This window comes from Hyaena hyaena, unplaced genomic scaffold (assembly GCF_003009895.1).
Source record: "Hyaena hyaena isolate Hyena2069 unplaced genomic scaffold, ASM300989v1 scaffold_983, whole genome shotgun sequence".
Lineage (NCBI taxonomy): Eukaryota > Metazoa > Chordata > Mammalia > Carnivora > Hyaenidae > Hyaena > Hyaena hyaena.
The window spans coordinates 242,910-249,478 of record NW_024081618.1 but is presented as its reverse complement, the minus strand read 5'-3'; the positions used below and the strand labels follow the sequence as shown (position 1 = coordinate 249,478).

General features: G+C 36.9%; 1 pseudogene; it reads left to right on the top strand.

Moving 5' to 3' along the window:
* The first annotated feature begins 1,885 nt into the window (after positions 1-1,885).
* Positions 1,886-2,290, top strand: LOC120223372 (annotated as a pseudogene).
* Positions 2,291-6,569: the final 4,279 nt, after the last annotated feature.

Genomic DNA, 6,569 nt, shown 5'->3' with positions numbered 1-6,569 from the left:
GCATCTTTTGTTTAAAAGGCTATCTTTCGGGGCGCCTGGGTGGCTTAGTCGGTTAAGCGTCCGACTTTCGCTTAGGTCATGATCTCGCGGTTCGTGGGTTCGTGCCCCGCGTTGGGCTCTGTGCTGACTGCCAGCTCAGAGCCTGGAGCCTGTTTCAGTCTGTGTCTCCCTTTCTTTCTGACCCTCCCCTGCTCATGCTGTCTTTCTCTCTCTCTCCCCCTAGAAATAAATAAAAAATATTTAAAAAAAAAAATAAAATAAAAGGCTATCTTTCCTCCATTGAATTGCATTTGCATCTTTATGAAAAATCAGTTGAACATATTTATGTAGCTCTTTATTGCATACCAATGATCTATGTATATCTTTACCTATGCTATCCAGTGTTCAATGCTTTTGTTACATAGTAAGTTTTGAAACTGGGTAGCCTGATTCCTCTCTTTTTATTCTGCTGTTTCAAAATTTACGTTAACCTCTGTAGATCCTTTGCCTTTTCATACGACTTTTACAATAATCTTTTCTTTGTCTACAAAACAATTTTGCTGGTATTTTAATAAAAAACGCATTTAACCAATATGCCAATTTAAGGACAATTGAAATTTTTTTCTTTTCTTGTATTATGGAATAATGTATATATAGAGAAATATTTATTCTTTCAAGCCCTGAAAACTTCCTATTGTAATACCACCTGGACCTGAAGCTTTTTGAAGCAGTTCTCTGACAACTTTAAATATTTGTTTTCATGACTTAAAAAAAAAAAAGGACAATTGAAAACTTTACTGTGTTAAGTCTCCCAAACCTTGAACAGAATATATCTATTTATTTAGATAAAGATCTATTTATTTAGATCTTCTTTGATTTATTTCTTCAGCATGTTGTATTTTTCAGCATATAACTCCTGTACACATGGTTTTAGGTTCACACCTATTTCTCTTTTTTTAAACAATTTTAAGTAGGATTGCACTTTTAATCTTTTTTCTGTGTGTTTATCATTAGCATATAGAAAGACAATTGCTTGTTGGATGTTGTATCCTGCAAACTTGCTGAACTTAATTATTTTCCAGGAGTTTTCAGGAGAATCCTTGGGATTTTTGTGTGGACAGTTACATCATCTGCAAATAGAAAGTGCTTTATCACTTCCTTTGAAATCTTTATGATATTTATTTCCTTTGCTAAGCTTATTGCACAGGCTAGGACTTTCATAACCATGTTGAATGCATAAGAGCAGACACCTTTGCCTCCTTCCTAGTTGTAGGGGGAAAGCATTCAAATTTCTCACCATTAAGTATTGGCTGTAGGTTTTTTATAGATGCTCTTTATAAGTTGAGGAAGTTTCCCTCTTCTCTTATTTTTCCAAGAGTTTTTGTGATGAATGATGTTGAACTTTGGTCAAATGCATTTTCTGTACCAATTGATATCATATGGTTTTTCATCTTTAGCTTGTTAATGTGGTTGATCATATAATGGTTTTTGAGGACTGATCTTGAATTGCTATAATAAACCCAACTTGGCCATGGCATATAATGCTGTATATATTACCTAATTCTATGTGCTAATACATTACAGATTTTGGGGGCTAATTTCATGAAGGATATCAGACTGTAGTTTTCTTTCTCTTTACTGTCTTTATATAGTTTTAGTATCAGGGTAGTATCCACTCTATAAAATGAATTTGGATATTATCCTTTGCCTTATCTTTCCTGGAAGAGACTGGGTATAATTAGTCTTAAGTCTTTCATAAAAGTTCAGTGGAATTTCCTAGTAAAATGATTTGGGCCTGGCGATTTCTCTTTCATGCGTTTCTAAATTATGAATTCAGTTTTCTTCATAGTTGCAGGACCACGGGCCTCCTTCCGTCTTTGGCTACATAGTGAGAGGAGCCGCTGCCATGTCTGCCCACCTGCAATGGCAGGCAGGGGTGCAGAACTGCTCTAGCTTCTTGCAACTGGCACAATGGCCATAGAGCACCAAGTCTGGTTTGCTGAAGGTGTGTAACTCCTTCCACTACAAAGGGCTGATCCGCCACAACAGGACTGGGCATGGAGATAGAGGCCCAAGACAGAGGTGTGGTGGTGTTCCTGATGGAGAAGGGGCCAAGGAAAACCTGCCACCTCCTCCGTAGGTACCACCTGTCAACGAGAATGCCCCAGCCACTCTCAGCAGCATCAAGCATGTGATCCGCAAGGACAAGTATTGCCCAGATCTATGCATGGCTGCTATTCACAGAGCCAGCACCATATCATCCTGTGCAGCCACAGCCATTAACGGTGAAGAAGCAGGCCCCTCCCACTGAGAGCTCCTGAGCACCTGCCCCCCACATCCAAAGCAATAAAGATGTCAACCACCTTGGAAAAAAAATAGTTGCATAACTATTTAAATTATCTATTTCATATTTAGTCATTTGTGGTAGCTTGTGCTTTTCAAGAAATTGATTCATTTCATCTAAGTTGTCAATTTAATTTGAGTTATTTACACAGTTCTACTACTTTCCTTTTGAAGTCTGCAGGATCTATAGTGATATCCCCTATTTATTATTAATATTGATCATTTGTGCATTCTCTTTTTTTATCAGCTGATACATTTTATTGATCTTTGCAAAAACGTTTTTATTTTTTTTCCTTTCTATTTATTTCTGTCTTTATATCCTTTAGTCTGCTTGTTTAGGTTTATTTTTTTATCTTGTTTTTTTTGTGTCTTTGGTTTGGTTTTTAAGTAGGTTTTACACCCAGTGCCATGCTTGAACTCACAACCCTGAGATCAAGGCCTAATCTGAGAATAAGAGTCAGGTGCTTTACTGACTGAGCCACCCATGCGCCCCTCTTTTTCTAGATTCATAAGGTAGGAGTTGAAATTATTGTTTTGGGACTTGCTCTAATTTCTCATGCATTTAGTGCTATAAATGTCCTTCTCAGTACTGATTTAGCTGTGTTACACCAATTTCGGTATGCTCTATTTTCATTTTCATTCAATTCAACATATATTTTTTAACTTTACTTCAGACTTCTTCTTTGACCCAGAAATTATTTAGAAGTATGTTGATTAGTTGAATATTTGGTGATTTTTCTGTTATTTTCCTGTCATTGGCATCCAGTTTGATTTCATTTTGGTCAGAGAACTCAATGTGATGACTTCAATTGTTTTAACTTTGCTGAAGTTTATGGCCCAGGACATGGTTTACCTTTCAGTCCTGAGCTATTTTCCCTGACTCTGATGACATGAATGTTAGATCTTCAAGTATAATCCGAGGTCTATTAATTCTTTTCACCCAGTCTATTTTCTCTCCATTGTTCATATTGAAAAATTTTATGGTCTATATTCAATTTCACTGACTCTTTCCTCTACCCCCTCCATTTTGTTGTTGAGCCCATTCACTGAGTTTTTAATTTAATATTATTTTTCAATTCTAAACTTTCATTTTGTTTTTCTTTTATGTTCTATTTATATGCTGAGACTTTCTTTTTATTTGTTGAAACTTTTCCTTATTTACCTCAGTTGTGTTTTTAGTTGGTCACTGAGCATTTTTATGATAGGTGCTTTAAGACCTTTGTCAAATGACATTTCTGTCTTCTCAGTATTAGCATCTGTTAATCGTCTTTGTCTCTGGTCATTGGTGGGTCTAGTTATTTTCTACCAAAACTGGGCTTTCTTGAATATCATGTTGTGATATCTGGATCTAATTAAATTTTTAATTTTGCTAGCCTCCTCTTACGCTGCTCCAGCAAAGAAATGTGGGTCACCACTGCATCACAGACCATTTGGGACAGAAGCTCAGATTCCCCCCTCAGTCTCTGTTCACACAGGGGGCGGGGGTGAAATGACACAGTGCCCAGGAAGTATCAGTAGAGCACCAGGGGGCAGCCATAACTCCCACCAATGCCCCACAGTACTAGGGAGCCCTTCCATTACTTTTCATATCACATCTATAATTAAGATGATACAAGCACATTCCAAATCATTAATAGTCACCATTAATGAAAAATATCACAAAGAGGTGAAACAATTTTAAAATCAACTCTGACAACCATTCCAAAAATTAAACCAGTTAAAATCCGCTAGCAAATCTAAAGCTCTTCTACTCATTGATAAATATAATGCTGAAATTCCAATAATAATTTCGAATCCAACAGAATGTTTTCTCATTAAGATCCAATTTAGGAGCATACATATTATTAGAGCAGCTACCACACGGCTAGTATGGCTATCATTAAAAGAATACAAATGATACACAATAAGATAGATGAATTCAATATATATAAAGTAATGATGTAGAGCCTCCACCCTCAGTTCTGGCTGCTAGCAGTCTCCACCTTGCTACTGCTCCACCCACTAAGTTTACCCCAGGCCAGGTTCAGACTATGCAGCTTTCTTTTTGAAAACCTGAAAAGTGACTTTTCTAGAAGATCCAAAGACCTTTATTCAAGATGAACACAAGAGTTCTGCAGTTGCCCACCGAAGTACTTGACTAGTACCTTCTCTGCTGAGCCTAGAGAACCAGAGCCAAGCAGCAAATACTGGGTGTTACTTGTCCTGCTCATCATCTGTAGGCTTTTGCTATCAGACCCAACTTGACATGGCTGCTTAAGGGAGGCCAAAGATATATAGCCTGGGGGTAATAGGCCAGGAAATCTAGCTGTTCTGGTCCTGACTAGACAGAGTTTCCCCAAAACTGTGCTGCCCTGTGCACATGGGCTTCCACCAGATTATGTAAGTTCACGTGCCAAAATCCATATGCAATCAGGAAAATACCATGTCTTCTTAGGACACAGTAGAACACTCATCTCATGTGACAGAACATGCATGTAAAAATATTAACAGCAAAGTAAAATTTTTAAAAATAAATCTTGTGTTCTTACTAATAACTTATGGTTATACATGGGCTGTTCTGCAGAATGCTCATGGTGATGAAATACTTACAAAAGCCTTTCAAGATCTGATGAGAAAAAGACAGGGATGTTGGCCAGATCCACACACACTAACCAGCCAATATCAAGAGGAGTGTGGAAGTTTCTACTAGCCTTAGTCAGGGAGCAGATCACCTATTTCCAAGTGCTCTGAACCACCATTTACTTAGTTACAAAATCACCACTGCAGCATGCCCGTGCTTTGGCCCCCTTCTCAAGTAAGCAGACGATTGACCCTATTCTCTAATGGTGGTTCTCAGTATTGCTAGGTTGTCAACAACATTTTCAGGGTTCATTTTAAACAAAAAACACTAGAGGCATTGTATTATATGGTTCATAGGCTATTATTTTCAGAATTTTTACATTATATTTTTCTACTTATTTTTAAGTTCGTACTGTTGATAAATGAGAGAATTATAATAGGAGGTATTATATTTTCAACGTTCTTTTAATGAAATAGAAATATGCTAACTCTGTGTCTGTTCTTATATTTATTTAGTTTTACTGGTCTATAAAGTACAAGTCAGAGAGCCACTCTACAAAATGAGTATTTTAGTCTTTTATAACCTCCAGAAATACATGAAAGAATTAATTTTCCTAACTCACAATTTAAAAGAATGGGCTAAAAAAGGCAATGACTAAAATAATGGAAGTCAATTAATATTTTTTGAGGTTGTTTTAATATTTAAGGGCAGACAAGCTGCTATGTGAAAGTATCTATAAAACCAATTCTGAAACAAAAAATAAAGTCATCATAAAGCTCAACCTGTTAGATGGCCTGAAATGTTATCCTATGCCGAATGGCTGGCATTCACTGGATACACACAACCTGATGCCATCCCTGTAAGCACAATATGGCAATGAGCGTTATACTGGCATTGCTTCAGAGGAGCCCCCATTGACCGCTAGAGAAACAAATTAATTCTTACTTTGTTTTTAATTTTAGTTGTCACTAACAATGCCTCCACCTTCTGACTTAGCATCTCAATGTTAGCTTGCAACCATGAAACAAGACCTTAATCAAGGAATGATTGGGGATTTACTTTTTAGCAGCTGAGCTATTGGAGGTGAGGTAAGAGTAAATATTTGTCGGTGAGGGACAGTAATTAGGTTCGGACAGAAGGTACAGAACTGCAGTGTTAGCTAAATCGGTTCATAGCTTGTCTCATCTCAATTAATAAAGTATGTATACGTTACATCATAAGAATGTATAGGGTTGAGGGTGCTTGCAAAATAGTCTAGAAGGGGGCCCTTTTGTCGGCACTGTTGATACTCTCAAAGGTGACAAGTGGCCTGTTCCAGAAAATGCTATTCCTCCTGTGTTTCGCAGTTGCTTCTTTCCTTCTTCTCCTTCACTATTATTATTAATAACAAGTATTACTATTATTAATCATAATTATTACGATTAATAATTATTACTCTTATTATTTCTTATTCTTATTCTTCTTTTAAACTATTACCTGCCTCTGCCACAAAGCCATATTCAGGAGTCATCTGTGACGCAAGTAATAGAGAGAGACTACCACTTCTAAACACTGTGAATCATTACAGGCTATACAAGAATTATTGTTCATTTATAAAATGCAGTGTCATATAAACGTAAGAAATAGGGCTCAGAATTGAGGGACAAGTTAGTCCTAACATTTTTACTATCCAGCTGGATAACTTTAG